We start from the raw sequence: 19,264 nt of genomic DNA, 5'->3' as shown, positions 1-19,264 counted from the left end.
GAACAAAAGCAATATTTTTGCCTCTCCCCTGAAATCTTGAGACTGTGACTTAGTCATCGGAGTGATCAACTCACCATCTCTCCACCATCAAATATTTGACAGGGTGTTATTTTAGCAGTGCTACAAAGCACTGATGTCTCAGTTCATTGCAGAGTTTCTGAAGGTAGAAGGATTTTCAGTCTGCAGACCACATGAACACGAGTATCTAAAGAAATCTTTAAAAATTATTAAAGAGGAACCAGTCAATTTCCATGTATTTGACAAGAGCTAAGTTTTTACTGTCACTGTCCTTGAAAGCTTCCTCTGTTTGCATGGAGGAAAAAAATAGAGGGTATTTGATTGTATTAAATGCAAAATTGCACGTATCAGTGTCTTTACTCTGCATTAAACAATGTATTTTTTTATATTCTCCAATAGAAATAATTGAATGGACTCAAACATAATGAAGTAAGTGAAATAGAAACAAAGAGAGTTTTGTTAGTACTAACATGGCCCCATTTATTTAAAACAATGCCTCTTCCCTTTTTCGGATGTTAACCTATCTAAAGATCACTTTAATTTTGGTTTGCTTTAGTTTTTAAGGGTTTTTAAAGAAACAGAAAAGAAAGTAGGCAAAAAGAAAAATGTGAATTTGTTTAAATGTCTTGGGAAATGGACAGATTTTCAGGTGATACTTAATTGGAAGCACAGCAAAAAATGATAGAGAATGCAGAAGAGCTTTAAAACTACGCAGTTAAATGGAGACAAATTTAGAATGAGACTGACGGGGGAAAAAAAACAAACCTCAGTATGTAAAACAAACCTTTCTGTTCAACCGAAAAAATAACACTAAGCTAAGAAAATAGGGAGAAAGATTAAAGACACTGTGAGAGCAAATGTGCATTGCTAACAATGAACATGTCCAAACGTTTCTTGTTGCAAAAACGAAAACTTACCTCTGTAAGTGGGACTAGTTAGTCAAGATTCAAATTCTGCTTGCCTACATAAACTTACAGACCACAATAGAAAATTTAGTCTCTGGCCTTTAGGGAAAAAGTTATTCTGAAGAACAGTGGACATACTGCAGATGAGAAAGAAATCCAGAAAGTGTTAAAGTAGAACAGCTATGAAAAGGATCTAAACGTCTTGAAAAATAGCCAAATTTTCCCAGTGTGATTAGATCCAATTAGTGCTAAGCTTTCATTAGAAACCCTTTTTTAAAATAAATGATGGGTAATTTATTACCCACTGTCCCCTTTTTACGATGCCTTTATAGAACAGCTGGGTGCTTTAAATTTATTGTCTTTTATTAAAAAATTCCTATTGAAAATATATGAGCTAGCTTGTTGCACCTTTCAGCACTAACTCAGCTACAGGAAGACAGCAATTTTGTCACCCAGGAGATGTGCTTGAATTACTGCTTTGCTCTCGGTGTGGCTGATCCTGCGTCTAAGTAAATCTCACAGGATTCATCAGCAAATCACACAGCATGCTCTATTCAGTGCCTACCACCAAATTATCTTTTAGGGACCTACACTGAGATTTCATTAGTCCTGTTTCCAAGTTTCAAAAGTTACATTCAGAGATTGCTTCAATCTTTCTTTCCTTTACCGGGAGTCACAAATTCAGACATGAGACTTAAAGGAAACCTCAAGTACATTTGTGGAAAACCTGAGGGGAGATGACAGGTTTTTTAGACCACCCAGAAAGCTGGGATGCTTCATCCTTTTCTTTAACCATACTGACTAAAATCATACATAACAATAGGGAGTTAGCATGGAAAAAGCTAGTCTTCTAATTCAGCACAGCTTTGTGAGAGCATTATTCTTTCACTGTTGGAAAGCAGAGAGAAATGGTACCCACACTGTATTACTCCTGAAGAGGTTGCTGAAATATCTGTAGAGATTCACACAATGAGACTGAAGTTGTAAATTACAAAACAGTACCTCACTGAAAAACAGAGAGACGTATTTCTGGAAGCCAAAGTGAGAACAGAGAGTCGTTCAGTGCATTTATTTAAGCAATCACAATTCAAAATTCAAGGCAACAGGAAGAGTAAAGTAAGTATAATCAAAGAAGCTCACTCACCACTTGTCTAGATACTTTTAATAAATAATGTGGGGGTTTTCTTTCCTGAAGAAAGAGTTCTGATCTGCTGGTCTGTGCCAACATATTTTCTTTCGTAAGTTCTTGTAGTGGAAAGGCTATATAATATCCTTTGCCATACAGAGAACGTGTATGCTCAGCAATACAGAAAATACACACACTTGCTAGGGTTAGAGGCAAAGATGGGCCTTCACTCAGAAATCAATCATGTTATGGTTAGTTACCCTTTTCCTCATTAGCAGAAGTGGCTGTAGAGCAAACATCTGGTCAAGACACACGGATCTTTAACAAAACATGGCAATAATTTGTTTTCCAATTTTCCATAACATCCAAATACATCATCAAGAGCACAGCCTAGAGTAACCCTTCTTCTCTCTATTTTCCCTCTGGGGGGAAAAAAAAAAAAAGAAAAAATATGTATTTTTTTTTTTTAAGGCCACAACCAAAAAGGAAGCACAAGCGAGGGCTCAAAAGTTGCAGCTGAAAAAGTTATGTACAGCTTATAACTGTTTGCTGATTGAAATGCGATAGTTACATATTCAAGTCAAGTCTGTACCATTGACTTCAAAAGATCTTGGTGCTAGTCTGGGCCTTAGCACATACAGCACATACTTACCACTGTTCACCTGTAATTCAACACTGGATTCTTAAGTAACATTTCTAAGGGAGATTGAAAGTCCCCATTTTATTGACTTAGAAACCAAAATAGAGAGCTAAGTAACTAATTTGAGGCCTGAGAAAGAAAAGCTATCAAAGACAATATTACACAGCAGGAATCTGTGGAAAGTCTGTGCTCTGAGTAACAGCAAACACTGCTTTCTACCTTCAGAGTAAGTTTCATCACTAACATTTTCAGTGTGAATATTTAACATCCACTAAAATGTTACGTTCTCCTTCTTCATTTTTTTTCACAGGAAGAGCTTCCCAGAATACATAACATTTTGTCTTCTGCTCATCTCTGCTCTTAATCTTGTAGCCATCAAGGAAAAGTTTAGCCCATATGTCATTTTACTTAGTTTTTACATTAATTTCCTCTCTGGGCATACGAATAAAATCAAAACCCAGCCATTTCTGCAGGAGAGGACAACCTGGAGTTCAACATTTCTGAGCAGTACTACATGGACAACCTGTGCAAAGTCATCCAGAACATCTCCAAAACAGTTACCTCAGAGAAACTGAAGTCCTCTGAAAATGCTTTTGTCTCTATATGGGCTACACCACCTCAAACATAAATTTAGATGGCTAAAAATGGAAGAAGCAGCCTTGTCCACAAGTGGGTATTGAAAACACTCCACTGAAGTGAGTCTAGACCAGATCACACAAGAGTATAGTCAGGAAAAAGGACAATTTTCCTTACCACTGAACATTACTCACTTAACCCATGTTAACTACAATTTTATCTCTGCAATGAATCCCCAACACTAGTTAGTCTCTGGTATCAGTTGGGTAGCATCGATCCTAGCAAACTTCTTTTGTGATGTAAATATCTAACAGGAACAAGAATGAAACAATCAATTCATTTCACATAGACCACTGAACAGTCTTCTGGCAATAATGACTTCAACCCACTATTGACATGGCTGGAAAAGGACTAATGACTTATCTAAGAAAGACATTTTATGACATTGGTAATCTTTTTTGCCCTCTACTCGCCCCTGCTACAATCTTTAAACAGGGAAGGAGGTTAAGGAAAGATGGTTTGTAATGCAGTATCAGATACAGTGCTTCAAAAACTTCAGCTTTTAACCACATTTCATTTTTAATAGTCATATCCCAGATTATTTATTTTTCAGACAGCAGCTTAAGTCATTTGAACAACTTTGTGAGCAATTTCCTTTACCCCATTTCTTCAGACATTTGCAGTAATTTCATAGGTACCAGCTCTTTACATTATTTTCTAGCTCATCACTTTTACTATCATTTTGACGCAGAGCTCATTTCTTTGATGTATAATAATTTGTTGTGAGAACACAGGATACCAAAGGACAGAAATATCTTCATCGTCTAATGTGCAGCACGATCTACATGTCAGAAAGAAATTGTAAGGTTATTATTTATGCTTCCTCTCAACCATCTCTCTTGCACAAAAGTCAGATTGCTACCATTCAAATTACAGCACACAATTCATTTCACACCAAAGAAACTCCTTTTAATACAAGGCAAGGAGAATTCATACACTGAGCTTTGTAGTGTAAAATCCTGTATTTTACATTGTACAGAGTAAGAAAAGTTCAGCTCCCTTTGTCACATGGTTGTTCACCGCTCTTTAGATTAATCTGCAACATCATCCAGAACATAAGATTTGGGTCCTACATGTAACATTTCTTCTATTTCTCTTTTTCTTGCTCTGGCTTATTTTCACTCTTTACTACTTCTCTTTTCCTCTTTGGTGTGAAAGAAGTCTGATATAGCCAACCAAGACAAAACCTCTTTTCACTTCATTGTCAATCCACGACCTGAAAGGTGGCTGATACAGGTTTGCTGGGTCTTGGGCTGGATGCTAATATGGCAGTGTTCCTGTCATTCCAACTCATGAAGCTGTAAGCTAAAAATCAGCACCAACAATAAAAAGTGCAAAGTTAGCTTTTGTTATTTGTTCCCCTTTTGAGTCTATTTGTTTTGTTTTGTTCCCAGCAAAGCCATATGAGAGCATAAACTTAGGAAAAGCAATAGCTTGAATCCACCTCAAATACGTTTTCCTTTTCCAAAAAGACATTGGATAAAGTCTTTAATACCAGCTATAATATAGGAGGAAGAACTTCCTTCTAAAATCTTTTTATCTACAAAGGAAAGCAATTAGGGGATGCTGGTGAAATGAAAACTTTTTACCTTTTAGTGTGTTATGTATTTTTATAGGTACAGGTTTTATTTTGAAATGTATATTTCAAAACCTCACTTAATAAATTACATTTCAAATGCTCTAATTCCTTTTCTTCTTTTTTCTGTACCTCTATTAAAAGAATAAAACAATTTTCAGTTGCAATTGTGGACACAGTGGACATAGTAGGCCACGGTCTTCATGCTGAAACTCCAAGTCCTCAATATCATACAGTGAGAGAGTCAGACTAACATATCAGACCATTTAGGAACACTTACTCCATTGAAGTTAACACCATTAAAATCAAATTGATGGCATTTTTAAATTATGCAGGTAGTATGCACTTGTGGGGATGTGGGTATTCATGCCTGTAGTGACAAAAGGCAATATTGATTTCTTATTAAAAAATTACCATTTTAATATTGACTTTGTTCCATCATATACTATACCTCCTTAGAAATATCTGTGACAGTTCTGACAGCAAAACTCCACAAGATGTTTCCTTGCTTTTCTTATAACCACCCTCGTTTCCCATCTCACCCTACACTTGCAATGCCTGATGTTTCCATTACATCCAGCTACAGCAATCTATTAATTGAAAAGGCATCCTAAAAACTGCCTTCCTCCTCAGTGCATAAAGACATTATTCACTCATCCAACTGTCCAATTTTCCCCTTCATTTAAAATTATTGAGCTTTTGTGAATGCTGCAATATGCTAGTGATCAGTTGTGTCCAGGTTTCTAGGTGAAATGACATCTCGGGTATCTATTACTGCCTGTAAGCTGTGATACCTGGGAGCTCTTCCCCAGTCTTAGATGAGGGTGTGAGATGTGGCTGTGTCCTACCGGCGCACTGGGACCATCCCACCCTCTGCTTCCCTCCCATACTCTCTCATTCCCTGGGAAATAAGATATGTGGGCAGTTCAAAAGGAAGGGATGGACATTCCAGACACTGGGACCATGTCCAGGTGACAGCAAGACAAGTAGTGCAGAACACACTGTGCAGTGGACTTTCCTCTCAGTTTCTGCAGTTTGGGGGTTTCCTACCATGTTCACCCAGCAAAACTTGCTGCAGCTGAGATCGGCTGAGGCATTCCCACTAGAGCTCATCTCTCCTAAGAGAGTCTTTGCTCCATGTAATCATCCATCACCATAAATACTGTTTGATAATAAAAAATTCTACGTCAAGGCCTAAAATGAGTAAGTGATTGATCTTCATGTGATAACCCTTGTTCTCTCTTATCAGCCTCTGCCTGAAATACTTGTTATCATCACTTGTTTCATCCTGTTCAATATAAAGTTACAAATCCATCCGGAAAATAATGATGTTTTTTCTATGTGTCTGCAAACGTGTAGCACGCTTCTGGGCTCTGCAAGATAGCAATAATAATAATCACTGAACAGTAGCCTCCAGCCCTAGAATAGCCTGCAAATGTTAATGCTAAATTAACATGTCAGTGTGTAACATACTCTTGAATTGCAATTCACATGGTGAAGTTGAAATAGAAAAAGACTAGAAAGCAATAGATAAGAATCCTTCCGAAGGACAGAGATTTTTTTCTTCTGCAAAGGCAAAAGTCCAAATTATCTGGTGTTTTTTACCATAAAGAAAATATGTTATTGTATAATATTCATCTAAAAATAACTAACTACATGTTGCTACTTCACAAGAAAAAGGTAAGAAAGAGTATGATTCTATTCAACTTTACATGCAAGGATGTCAAGTATAGCAGTATTTCAAAGTCTACCTCTAACAGAGAAGGAAACACTGCTAGAATTATGGCTAGCTGAACATAAGCTGAGCACAATGCAAAAGCTCAAGTCAGTGTGGCAGCACTGAACACTGCCACCCTGGCACTTACTGAAGCACAGGGTGTGCTCATTTCCATATCAATGCACCACATGTTTCTCCAAGACAAAGCTGTTTCACGCCACTGCTGCTATTTGAACTTTGGAAATAAAGGGAAAGGTTTCTGTATTATTGTTAAAAACAATGAAACTCACATCCTTTGTGCATAGGATACAGTTAATGAACACTGCCCTTTATAGGGCTGTATTAGTGATTGCATGCAGGAGTGTATTGTAACAGAGCTGTGCTGTGCAGGAAAGACAAGCATCACTTTAAATTCATAACACAGGGCTGTGCAAGTAATAGTGATGCCTTCCAGATTTAGAATAAGATTATATTCACTGTAACTTTGTTAGCTTGCTTAATGAGCCTAGAGCAAAACCTGGGCATCGACAGTAAAGTGAAATTGAAGTGATTTGTCCAAGGTCACACAGAAACCCATGAAACAGCTAAGAGAGTCTGTCCCACTTGTGTGACCATTCATGTTTTAATAAGACCAAGTTTCTTCTTTACCCCACAGAGAAAGAAATACTTTTGAGACCTCTCACAAATCAATACTAAAACACATTGTGCTACGCAAAGCAGTAAGCTGTAGAAAATTAGGAGGGGAAACAAAAACCTTCTACAAAGGCCATATCAAAGGACCAGAAGCTTTGCCAGGTCAACTTACAACGCAGGGTACCATCGTGTCCAAAAGGTTATTACTGAGAAAGAAACACCTCTTCCCTGCAAGAAAAGTGAGTGACTGTTTAAATGATGTAAAACAAAGAACATGTAAAACCACTTCTTCTAGCTAAGAGCAAACTAATCATTTCTAAACTTGAAGCTTCAAATGCATGTAATGAAGTCATTACTGCACATGAATATGACTCCTCAATCAAAATGCCTGAAATCTCTGCCATAATAATTTTATTCAGATTGAAAATAAACCATGTAGTCTACTATTCAATTAACAATAATTCTTTATTCTCTACTCCCTGGGTTTTCCTTACAATGTTCTTTTCTTTTCACATTGATTACAGGGAAGAAAAAAAAAGAAAAAAACCACTTTATTCAGGAAAAAAGTATCAGAAAGTACAGTCAAAGACTACCTGTCAACTTGCAACAAGTTGAATTCTATTTCATCACACAACAGCAAATGAGGAGAACAAATTTTGCTCCCATACTCTTGGAAGAGTAGATGCTTTTAGATGCTTTTAAGAAAACATAAATAGAAACAGAGTCTGTTATCTTTTTGTTCTGCAGCAATAGCAGGATGGCAGGCTTCTAAGCTCACAGAATCACAGAAGGGTTGAGGTTACAAGGGACCTCTCAAGATCGTCTAGTCCAGCCCTTGCTTAAAGCAGGGTCAGCTACAACAGGTTGCTCAGGGCTGCGTCCAGTCAGGTTTCAAATATCATCAAACAACTACCTCTCTGTGCAACCTGTTCTAGTGTTTGATCACCCTCACAGTAAAATGTGCTTTCTTACATTCAGATGGAATTTTGCGTATTTCTGTTTGTGTCCTGTCACTGGGCACCACTGAAAAAAGCCTGGCTCCAACATCTTTGCACCCTCTCATCAGGTATTTCTGCACATGGATAAGAGACCCCTGAACCTTCTCTCCTCCAGGCTGAACAATCTCAGGTCTCTCAGCTTCTCCTCATTGTCAGATGCTCCAAGCCCGTAATCATCGCGATGGCCCTTTGCTGCACTTGCTCCAGTATGTCCATATCTTTCTTGTACTGGGAAGCCCAGAACTGGACACAGCACTGCAGAAGTTATTCACCAGTGCAAAGTAGAGGGGAAGAATCACCTCTCTCAACCTGCCAGCAATACTACTCCTAATTCAGCCCAGCATACCATTAGCCTTCTTTGCCGCAGGGCACATTGCTAGTTCATGTTCAGATTGGTGTCCACCAGGACCCTCAGGGCCTCTTCTGCAAAGCTGCTTTCCAGCTGGTTGGTTCCCAGCGTGTACAGGATATCCCATGGGGTTATGCCTTCCCAGGGGCAGGACTTTGCATTTCCCTTTGTTGAACTTCATGAGACTCCTAACAGCACATTTCTCCAGCCTGTCGAGGTCCCTCTGAACAGCAGCACAACTACCTGGTATATCAACCACTCCTCACAGTTTTGTATTGTCCACAAACCTGATGAAGGTGTACTCTGTGCCGTTATCAAGGTCATTAATGAAGATGTTACTTCATTGGTTTATCTGTGAGGATGTTACATGAGACAGTGTCAAAAGCCTTAACTAAGTCAAGATAAACAACTTCTATTGCTCTTCCCTCACTCACCAAGCTAGTCATCTCACCCCAGAAAGTTATATCAGGTTGGTCAGACATGATTTTCCCTTCCTAACTACTACTCTTGATCACCTTTTTGTCCTTCATGTTCAGAAATGGTTTCCTGAATTATTCACTCCATCACCTTCTCAGGGATTAACATCAGTCCTGTAACTCCCCAGATCCACCTTCTTGTCATTCTTGAAATAGAAAGTGACATTTTCTTTCTGCCAGTCCTCAGGAACCTGCCCCAACCTCCACGACCTTTCAAAGATGATTGAGAGTGGCCTTGCAGTGACACTGGCCCACTCCTTCAACATTCATGGGCATATCTCACCAGGTCGCTGGACTTCCATATATCCAGTTTGTTTAAACGTTCCCCAACATAATCCTCTTTCACCAAGGTAAATCAGCCTGGCTCAAAACTTTCCCACTGATCACAGGGGACAGAGTCCCTGAAAGCTGATTTTACCAGTAAAGACCAAGGCAAAGAAGGCAGGGAAAGCAGGACCTATTGTCAAAATTACATACTTTGTTCTTTTTCCAGAGGGTAGCCAGAAGTCAATGAGTGTTTAGTTGTCAATTTCTAGGACAGTTTTGCCCAAGCATCAATACGATAAATTATCAGAATACTTCTGTATATTCTTATTTATTAATGACGCATCATTATTAGCAGTTGGTGATCATAATTACCTGTGTATTTTAAAGCCAAAGCAAGATATACCCAGCTAGGATAAGGGCTGAAAATGCTGATGGTGAGGATAAAAAGGAAGAAAAAAGGAAGGACACAATTTGCTAGGCATCTTAATACCTGCCACAGGACAGAAGGAAATGTTATAACTCATTATTTTAAAATCCACACTTACAGTTCATTCATTTGAAAATTCTGGCCATAACACCTGCGAGCTTCTCTACCCAGAAGCAAGCCCTGAGAGAGAAAAATTCCCTATAACTCAAAGTAGACCTAGCCTCTGGCAGGCAGAGATTTCTTAACTTCTTAGAGGCTGCTGCTTCTGCTTTCTTACTTGAGGACTCCCTTCTAAAAGAGAAGTACAACAAGCATAACTGAATAGAAAGCTGGTAAGTTCCATCTGTAGTTCAGCGAATTGCCAGAACAATACACAGCAGCTGAACTATACCTGTGAAACTGGTGTTCCACAAAAAGTCTACTAAGTCTATTTTCATTCCATTAAAAGTCTATTATCAAGAAACCACCCTGAAAACAATTTAGATGTAAAACCATATTACAAGTAAATTTTGCAGCAAGCATCAGAAGATAACATATAGATGTTACCAGGCTGAGAGTAATCAATCAGGAGACAAAGGGGCAATCAGTATCCCACACCTGAGTGTTTTGGACAAGTGTCAAGTCAGAAATTCAAAACCTGAGCTAGAACAAAGTCTTAGAACCCATGAAGATCTAGAGGTAATAAAGAACTGGACTCTGGGAGAGCCTAGTCCTCAGCATGATACTTCAAACTCTGAACAAGGAGTGCAGGCTTCCAGGAGCCTACACTGCACAAGTGAGATGCCTCATGGTGGTTTCAAAGAAAGCTTGAACAGAGTCAGCCACAGAGAAGTGAATCACACAAAGTCAGACCAAACCTGCAAAGAGCCAGCCAGCAACAGAGTTTAAATCCCATCTCTTACCTTTCCCTCTGTCCTTTTTGACCACTGGATATCTGATGCTGTGTAGTACAACCTCCCAAGGACAGGAGCTCTCAAAGGGTATGTATAAAAGGTCAACTTTTTCAGCCCTTTAAAAGGCAAGGTCCCTCTGAACATGTGCTGAAGTAGCATCTCACAGACATAGGAAGTATTAGACTACAACATACACACACACATGCTGATACAGTATCTATGAAGCCGAGACACATTAGAATGACATGGCAACTGCTTAAAGTATTTCAGGATGACAACTCAGGATCTGGATGCCCACACTTTATGAAATTCCCAGTTTCAATGCTTATGCCTACTTTCAAAATATCCAGCTGTACTTCTTCAAAGTTGTGTAGTTTTTGAACCTGGAAGGAGACCTCATCTGTAGCACTGTGTCCAGCTCTGCGGTTCCCAGCACAAGATAGAAATGGTCCTGTTAAGGCAGGTCCAGAGGATGGTCACAAAAATGATCAGAGGGCTGGAGCACCTCTCCTATGAAGAAAAGATGAGCGTTGGGGTTGTTCAGCCTGGAGAAGAGAAGGCTCCAGGGAGACCTTATAGCAGCCTATCAGTACTTAAAGGGGGCTTATAAGAAAGATGGGGGCAGACTTTCTACCAGGACATGTAGTGACAGGACAAGGGGCAATGGTTTTAAACTGAAAGAGGGTAGGTTTAGATTGGACTTAAAGAAGAAATGTTGTGCGATGAGGGTGGTGAGACACTGGAACAGGTTGCCCAGAGAAGCTGTGGGTGTCCCCTCCCTGGAAGTGTTCAAGGCCAGGTTGGATGGGGCTTTGAACAACCTGATCTAGAGGAAGATGTCCCTGTCCATGGCAGGGGGGTTGGACTAGATGATCTTTGAAGGTCTCTTCCAACCCAAACCATTCTAGAATTCTAGGGTTCTAGAATTACAGAAATAATTGTCTTTAGGAGAAACTCTATCACTTCTAATGCTGAAGACTCTACAGGGGAGAAACAAAATTGGCTTTTTTGTCATAAAACAAATATCCTCCAAGTCACAGATTTCACAGTATCCTGGGAGAGAAAGGCCCAAATCCCATTGAAATATAATGGGACTGAATGCCTGAATTCTTCTAAAATACAGTGGAATTTGAGTGCCTACATCCAATTGAAATGTAACGAGATTTGAGTGCCTAAATCCCATAACCTGATAGAAAATCCACCCTCAGTGTTTCACATGATCACGAGGGCAGGTGGGACTTTGAAAACATATCGCATTATGCCTCAACTAGCACAGCAGAAGCTACATTTAATTCAATAACAGATTATCCCAGAGTTCTCACCTATAGGATTATTTGGTTTTTTGGTTTTGTTTTTGTTTTAGTTTTTGGTTTTTTTTACAACAGAAGATGGAATTGCTGGACCACTAGTGTTACACAATTAGCAGTTCCTGCATTCTTTTTCCCAGCAGAGAAAGTGCTGGGAAGTTCACAGAGGTTGAATAAAGTTCTTCTACATGAAAAGGCTTTCCTGATTCTGCAAGCCCTAGCCCCTAAACAAGGTTAAATTAAGCTAGCTAACCAGCTAGCATTAGCAAAAATCTTGTCTTTGGCACAAAGGGTTATGACAGCCTGACAGATTTTTGATCAGGCCTATAATATATATACACCAGTCCTCTGCGAAACCAAATAACTAGTGGATGGAGGCAGAACATGGGCGGCATCTGGTAGCAATAGGTGCAGAAAAAAAAAACAGCACATACCTTCCGGTGCAGTCCAGCAAGTACTTTCCAGTCTCTTAACACATTTAGTAACTAGTTTTGTTGTCCTTTCGACTCAGTAAAGGCGAAATGCACGGCATTGCCACAGGGTGGCTCAGTCTAGCCTACAATGAAAGCCACAGATTTTTCTGCTTACACAAGCAGCTGAAGCAAGGCAGTCTCAAAGCTTTACGGATCGCTGCAGCCGGAGTACACAGGGAAGAACTACTATAAAGAGAAAACCAGGAAAGGCACAGACCCAATTTTAATTCTCCTTAATCCTGCATAGTTTCTCTCACCCCAGTGAAGCAACAGTCATTCCTGATTACTTTGAGGGTGAATAGTGCCTTGTGACCTGAACACACGAAGCCCACATTCCTCAGCAGCCAAAAATTCCGCTGACTTCCTTGGAATTTCAAAATGACCAAAGAAATGCAGCCTCACACCTTGTTCCTATACCTGCTCACCGTGACAAAAAATGTCCTGTTGTCTTCAAAGGATTTGGGATAGGATTCGTGCTTCATCAACAATGTCATAGTGAAAACTGACCTCACTATCATTGGGGGGGCTGTTAAAAATTTTATGTTAACCTGTGCAACAAATGTCACGTCACAAGCTGTTAGGATAGCTGACTAATAGACTGAAAAACATGCATTTATAACTATCAAATGTTTCTAGGGGTGAAAAAATCTCTTTTGTTTTTAAAAAGTAGCTTGGTATAGGTAGAAAACTTTAAAAATAACTGTTTACAGTAAAAATTAAAAAAACATAGAATATACAACTAAATTATTGTAATGCTCAGACATGTTCAACTACTATAGAAAAAGTGTTCTGAAGAACTGGAAGTTAGGATTCTCTTGTTTCTAGCAGTTTGTTCTCCTCTGCTGCCATATGTTAGAGGACATTGAGTGAGACAAAGTTTAAAGTCACAATAGTCATATGCTCAGCCTATCAGGTTCAGCAGTGCAATTTTCAAAATGCAGTTGATTACATTTCCTCTGATTTAATATATACGTTAATATAATGCATTTCAAATATCCAGTGTATTATCTCTTCTGAGTACTACATATTTAAAACAGAACTGGGAATTTAAAGAGAGAATTAGATCCAAAAAAGTGCCCTGTGGCATAGCTTCTGAACCAGTTATTCACAAATGTTTTTCAAATCTACTAATTCTACGCACAACGAATGCTAGCTACCCTGCCAAATCTGACGAAATTGCTTGAAAGACCAACATCCATAAAAACCACTAAGTTCAAAATTAATTCCAAACAGTCCAATGTACTGCTTAAACAATATGACACAGGAAAAAACAAAGAACAAAATTCTCTAAGACCCTAAGAATACAACTGTAGCAGAAGAAGAATTACACTCCAGTGCTAATAGCAGCCCCAGAGCAGTATACACTGACAAGGGTAATGCAATGGGCCTATACTAGTGTTTGCAATCGCAGATCAGATCACCTTACCAGCATGCTTTTGCGACACTATCTGTGTGCCCATGCCCTGCAGAAAGTATCAGGTTTATTATAAACAAGCAGATCAGTTGCACAGCATTTGAACAAGAGGTGCGATATTTCCTGGAAGCATCTAACAGCTTCCAGACCCATGAACATGAGACAGATGCCAGGCAGCAGTGACAGCTATTGTTCTAACAGGCTGCTGACACCCAAAATCCCAAAGTGTGTCTTCCAGATAAAAGATCCAAAGGGGAGAAAAAGGCAATCCCACAAAACCAGGTGTGTGGTAACCTCCGTATCAAAACTCAACAGAAAGACTTTCTCGGGAACTCTAGGTATCACATTTTTAACGTGATGTATACAGAATATAAAACATATAAAGAAAATGTACTCTTTAACACAAATTGTGCTGTTTTCATTTTCTCCAGAATACCGTATCCCTGTTGACTTACCTAGGTCACTATGAGATAGCAAGATACTGTATTCCCACCACTATTTAAGAACAGCGATCTCCTCCCCTTTCTCCCTCCCCGGCAAATTCACTGATCACTTTTACCCGTACGGATGGATCTATACCCGCCCAGAGCATCCATTTCACATGACGCCCCGCTCCTACACCTGTCACGCTGCCCTGTGAGAACGCCTCGCGCTACAGCAGGACTTTATGCCGGTGTGATGTGACAGCACGTTAACACCCCGCGCGTGACACAGCTCCTGGGGTTTCCGCGCCCGGGAGCCAGGAGGGCGAACACCCGCCGCCCTTCCCGCCCCGCTCCTTCCTCCCCTTCGCGGCGGGGGCGCCGAGGGCCGGCCCGGCCGAGGGGCAGGCTGACCCTGCCGGGGGAGGCAGGAGCTCCCTCCCCGCTCCCCCTGCGCGGCCGCCCGGAGGCTGCCTGGGCTGGCAACCTGCGCGACCCGCAGCGCTTACGGCCGCCGCGGAGACCGCCCCCGCCCACAAGGGGCTCCCGCGCTCCCCTCAGCCACTCCCCGCCCGGCCAGACTACAGGCCCCAGCGGGCACCGCGCCGCCAAAGAACGGCGGCACCCAAAGTGCGCCGCGGGCAGCCCCCGCCCCGAGCGGCCTCGCGCTGCCTGCCGGGAAATGCAGGCTTCCCCGGCGGGCGGGGCTCGCCGGTACTTGTGGTCCCCACACGGACCCGCCCCCCGCCCGCTTCCGCCCCGCCCGCCACGCGCCGCAGGTACCGACCCGCGACCCCGCCCCTCACGCCCCGGGGCGCCGCGCGCCTGCCTTTCGGCGCGCGGAGGGGCGGGGACGTCCGCGGGGGAGGGGTGGCCGCAGCGGTGGCGCGGCAGAGGGAGGCGGGCGCGGCGGCGAGCAGGTGAGTGGGGGCGCTCGCTCGCCCGCCCGGCAGGCAGAAAGGGGCGAGCAGGGCCGGGCGCCGCGGCTAGCCCCGAAGGGAATGAGGGAGGCAGGCGGGGGGCAGCTCAGGCTGGGGGAGCGGCGCCCCGCCACTGCCCGTCCCGTGCTGGGCACAGCCGGCCCCCGCCGCCTCCCCTTCGCGCCGGCCGGTGGCGCAGCTCCCGTGCACCTGTGCGGAGGCGGCCGCGGGCGGTTGCGCGGGCCCCCGCCAGTGGGGGGCGCTGCGGGTGGTTAGGGCCGCCGCGCGGGCTGAGGCGCGGCCGGGGCAGCTCAGGCGGGACGGCGGGGACGGAACCCCCCTTCCCTGGGGCGGGGCGGGGGGGAAGAAGCGGCGCCTCACCTCAGAGGCGGTTCTTCAGCCGCGCTGCTGTGAAACCTGCCGGTTTCGGAAGCCGTGCGAGCGGGGCAGGGTTTGCCAGGCCGTGCAGCTGCGCTAGCCCGGCCCCTCCGGTACCGCTGGCTCGGCGGCCGCTCCTGGAGTTGCATAAAACGGCGTGAGCGGCGTCCTGTGCGCGGGACGGCCCGGAGGCGGCAGCCGCGTCCCGACCGTGGCGGTGCCCCGCACCGGGAGGGCGGGCCCGGGCGGCCGCGGTCAGCGGCGTAACCGCCGCGCTCCGGGCGGCTCTGCGCGCCCCGCGCTTGCGGCGGGTTCCCGGTGCTTTAGGGCCGTGCCGCTCGCTGGTGGCTGACTGAAAGATTCAGTTCTTGCTTGGTTCCCGTCTGTTTCAGAGCCGTTAAATCACAGACAGAGGTAGGCGATGTGAGCGTGTCCTGCTATGGAACTGGGGCGGGGAGTTAACCTTCAGTTGTTTGTAAGTCGGTAACAGAGTCTTTGCGGCAGGAACTGACCCCCTCTGTGTGCCTGCGTGTGTATGCGAGGTGTGATAAGTAGGCCCCAATTTTGAGTTCATAAACAGGTGAAATATGTCGTTAAGTAACTCGGTCGAAGACGGCACAAAATGATTATTTTTAAAAAAATTTATAAAACCTAACCGAGCAAATTATCTTATTAAATATTCCCCTAGTTCTTCAGCTGACATTCCATGGTAGCGCTTAGATCCTAAACAACAGAGGTCAGCCTGACTTCATTGTCCAAACAGAGATGTACTATGTGTAACCAGATCGCAAATGGTATTGCATAGCTAAAAGTCTTCTAAATCCAGTGAGAACTGTTAAATAAGGATTGTTTTGTTCTAACTATTATCCTGAAATCACATGGCTTACGTGTTTCTCACTGGACCTACAAACCATTAGCTTAAAAGGGTTTGGAATTGCAATAGTTGCAAGCTGGAGGCAAACCCTTTTTAAGTGGTTTTATTATAGCCTATTTGCTTCACCCGCAAAAAGGGAGGTGGCTCTTGTAAACACCCAGTAGGATAAGTTGGTGTCGTGCTGTTTTGTAGCATGGGACTGGAGGGTTCCTGGGACTCCGTCCTATCCTGTTTCAGATTTAGCAGTTCAGTACTTCCAGCAGATGTTCTTTTTATTTCGTTCTTAACTTACAGTTGGGAATCAAACTGAACCAAATATGGGTTCTGAACAGGAAACAAATTTCTTATAAAAAGTGAAGTAAGTAAATATCTAGACAAGAAGGCGCAGTGGCTGGATTACCTCTTCGGTGTCGTGAGCGATCTGTTTGTTCTGAAAGTTGGTGTGGTGCAATGACTCTACTGGTTTAGTGCAGTGACATGCAAGACCAGTCTGCAGTGAAGCTTGGGTAGTAGCAGACGGTGCACCTGAATCTTCCCTCCTTGCTGCACTGATGTAAGCAAGGAGTGATGTGGTTTATCAGGTTATTTTCTGTTACTTTTGTTGCATGAATTGGCAGTAGACTTCTATATTTGCAGAAAAGGCTTGAGTCCTAAGGTTGTGACCCTCGTTTGAATGTTGTATTCTTTTTCTAATGTTTAGCCTTGATAAAGTGCAAATTAATGCAATTTTAAACCCTGTTGCATTTCATCGCATGTAAATATTTTAGATACTTGGAAATTTTGATACTTCTACAGTTTAAGATGGATTTACATATATATGTATTTATGAGTCTGGTAAGTTCTAATATAATATCTTTGTATGTTTCTTCTTCTGTTTTCTTGAAAAATATATCAGGTTAAATGACATGGTGTGCCCTTTGCTTGCTTGACCTGAGACTTCAGTTACTCAAAGAACACTCTTGTGTTACTCTTCTGAGTTTCAGGAATCGCTGAGATACTGGTAGAATCAGCCCCATTTATTTATCTATGGGTATGTTTACTGTGTTAGTTTTATTCAAGAATGTCCTTTAGAAGGAAATATTGTGATTGTCACCATTTAGTATGCATTGGCTTACAATTTGGGATGGTCTTGCAGTGTATAAAAGAAACTAAACCACAAAATGCACCCTGGGAGCAGACCTAATGCAGTCCAGCTGCTAATAAGCATTCAGTCAGTGGTACCAAATTATAGCTAGTCTGACATAAAAGCTGCTGAAGCATGTAGAATGTAGATGTTGGATTCTTAACACTGAGTGCTTTGCTCTCCAGGTCTGTTCGTGTTGAACTGTGTTGCTTGCCAATGTAAATACAGCCTTTCAGTAATGCATGTGCATTTAAGAGTAGTAGTATGTAAGTTCGAGATAGTAAGTTCTTGACTGGTGTTTCACTTGAAAGAAAGAAGTTCTTCTATAGAAGACACTGTTCACAAGTACTGTACCTGGTGAAATGTCTCTTCCTTTTTTTTCAAGAAGTGCTGAAAAGCCCAGGCTTTTTCCTTCTTAAGATTCCACCAACTCCTGGGTGAACTTCACCAGGTTCCCTGAGATGTGGGCTTATCTTCCTTTCCTAGTTCAGATTCATAGTCATGCAGCAGAATATAATAACAACCACTTTTTTTTTTATTTACAGATCCTTTGATTTGTTGCAAACCTGGACTCTGTTGGGTTCTTCTGTTCATAGGGATTTCGTCCCACACCTCCCAAGGACATAGCCAGGTGAGGCATTCTTTAAAGGGGTGCTCGCAATTTCTTGTGCTGGTAACATGGAAGAGTCACTTAAGTGGCAAGTGAAAAAGGAGTTCTTTGTTTAGTATTTTGTGCAGACTGGAATTTTGCTAGAGAAAATCTACCAGAGAATACTTCTTGTCTTGATATTTCTACCTCTATTAAAAAAATGTATTGCAAAGTTTATTGTTTGAGGCAGAAAACATATTCACTCATTGAGATACAGGTGGAAAAAGGGATTTAAATCTTAGTCTAGCTCCAGGAGAATGTCTTGTCTCCAAGACAGGTGTGACTTACTTCTTTCAAACTGCATGAGGCTGAAGCAGGTCAGCTGTCTGACACAGAGTTAAGTCACACAAACAAGCAGAGGACTATGCTGCAATAGAAGCTGCTGGATAGTCCAAATCCTGCACCTGACCAGCAAAGTCAATCAACAGGGGTTTATGATGCTGACATTTCTGCTCCCTTGGACGCTGCCAAATGTCCAGCCTCACCCCACAGTGAAGCAGAGGTGCTCTTGTGGAGACACTGCCAGTTTGAACTTGTACTTTTTGATGAAGTTCACTGAGCTTTTTGACATACAAAGTGTTTGAAGATTTCCCTATGTAGCTTAAAGGATGAGGAAGTTTGTTTTTTCCTTCACTCACGGAATTATTTCAAGAGCATTTTTCAGTCTTTCTTGTTGATGCTGGTTCATTTCTTATTTATTTCCTTATTTGTGTTCTCCGAGATCTATTTAGAGCAAGAGAATGAAAGCATCACTTCACCCTTGCAATTAGGAAACTCATTTGGGTTTTACTCCAGTAGATGATTGATTATATATGTGACGTGAATCAGGTTGACTGTTTCCCATTTCACATCCGCCTGCAGCCTCATGGTTGATTGTTGTACTCTTGGGTTAGATGGGTGGGGACTCAAATCCTATTAAACCAAAGAGGTGGCATCTAATTTGCATCTTGTAAGAGCTCTTCTTTGGGTACGTTGTTAAAATGGTGCTTTTTGGCAGTTTGACTGCTGTCTTAATTTTCTTTTGCTTTTTTTTTAGAAACATA

General features: G+C 42.3%; 1 protein-coding gene across 4 annotated transcripts in view; it reads left to right on the top strand.

Moving 5' to 3' along the window:
- The first annotated feature begins 15,110 nt into the window (after positions 1–15,110).
- Positions 15,111–19,264, top strand: part of SNX16 (sorting nexin 16) — a 30,247-nt gene continuing 26,093 nt past the window's right edge. The window contains exons 1-3 of one of the 4 annotated variants that reach the window (XM_068396535.1): positions 15,162–15,197; positions 17,345–17,479; positions 18,118–18,203. The gene's annotated coding sequence lies outside the window, so the exon portion shown is untranslated. Of the gene's footprint in view, positions 15,198–15,819; positions 15,990–17,344; positions 17,480–18,117; positions 18,204–19,264 lie in introns of those variants that run through there. The other 3 variants (XM_068396534.1, XM_068396536.1, XM_068396537.1) reach the window with 3 other exon arrangements.

Source organism: Nyctibius grandis, chromosome 3, assembly GCF_013368605.1.
Source record: "Nyctibius grandis isolate bNycGra1 chromosome 3, bNycGra1.pri, whole genome shotgun sequence".
Lineage (NCBI taxonomy): Eukaryota > Metazoa > Chordata > Aves > Nyctibiiformes > Nyctibiidae > Nyctibius > Nyctibius grandis.
Note: the sequence above shows the minus strand (reverse complement) of the source record. Positions and strands in the feature narration are given on the sequence as shown.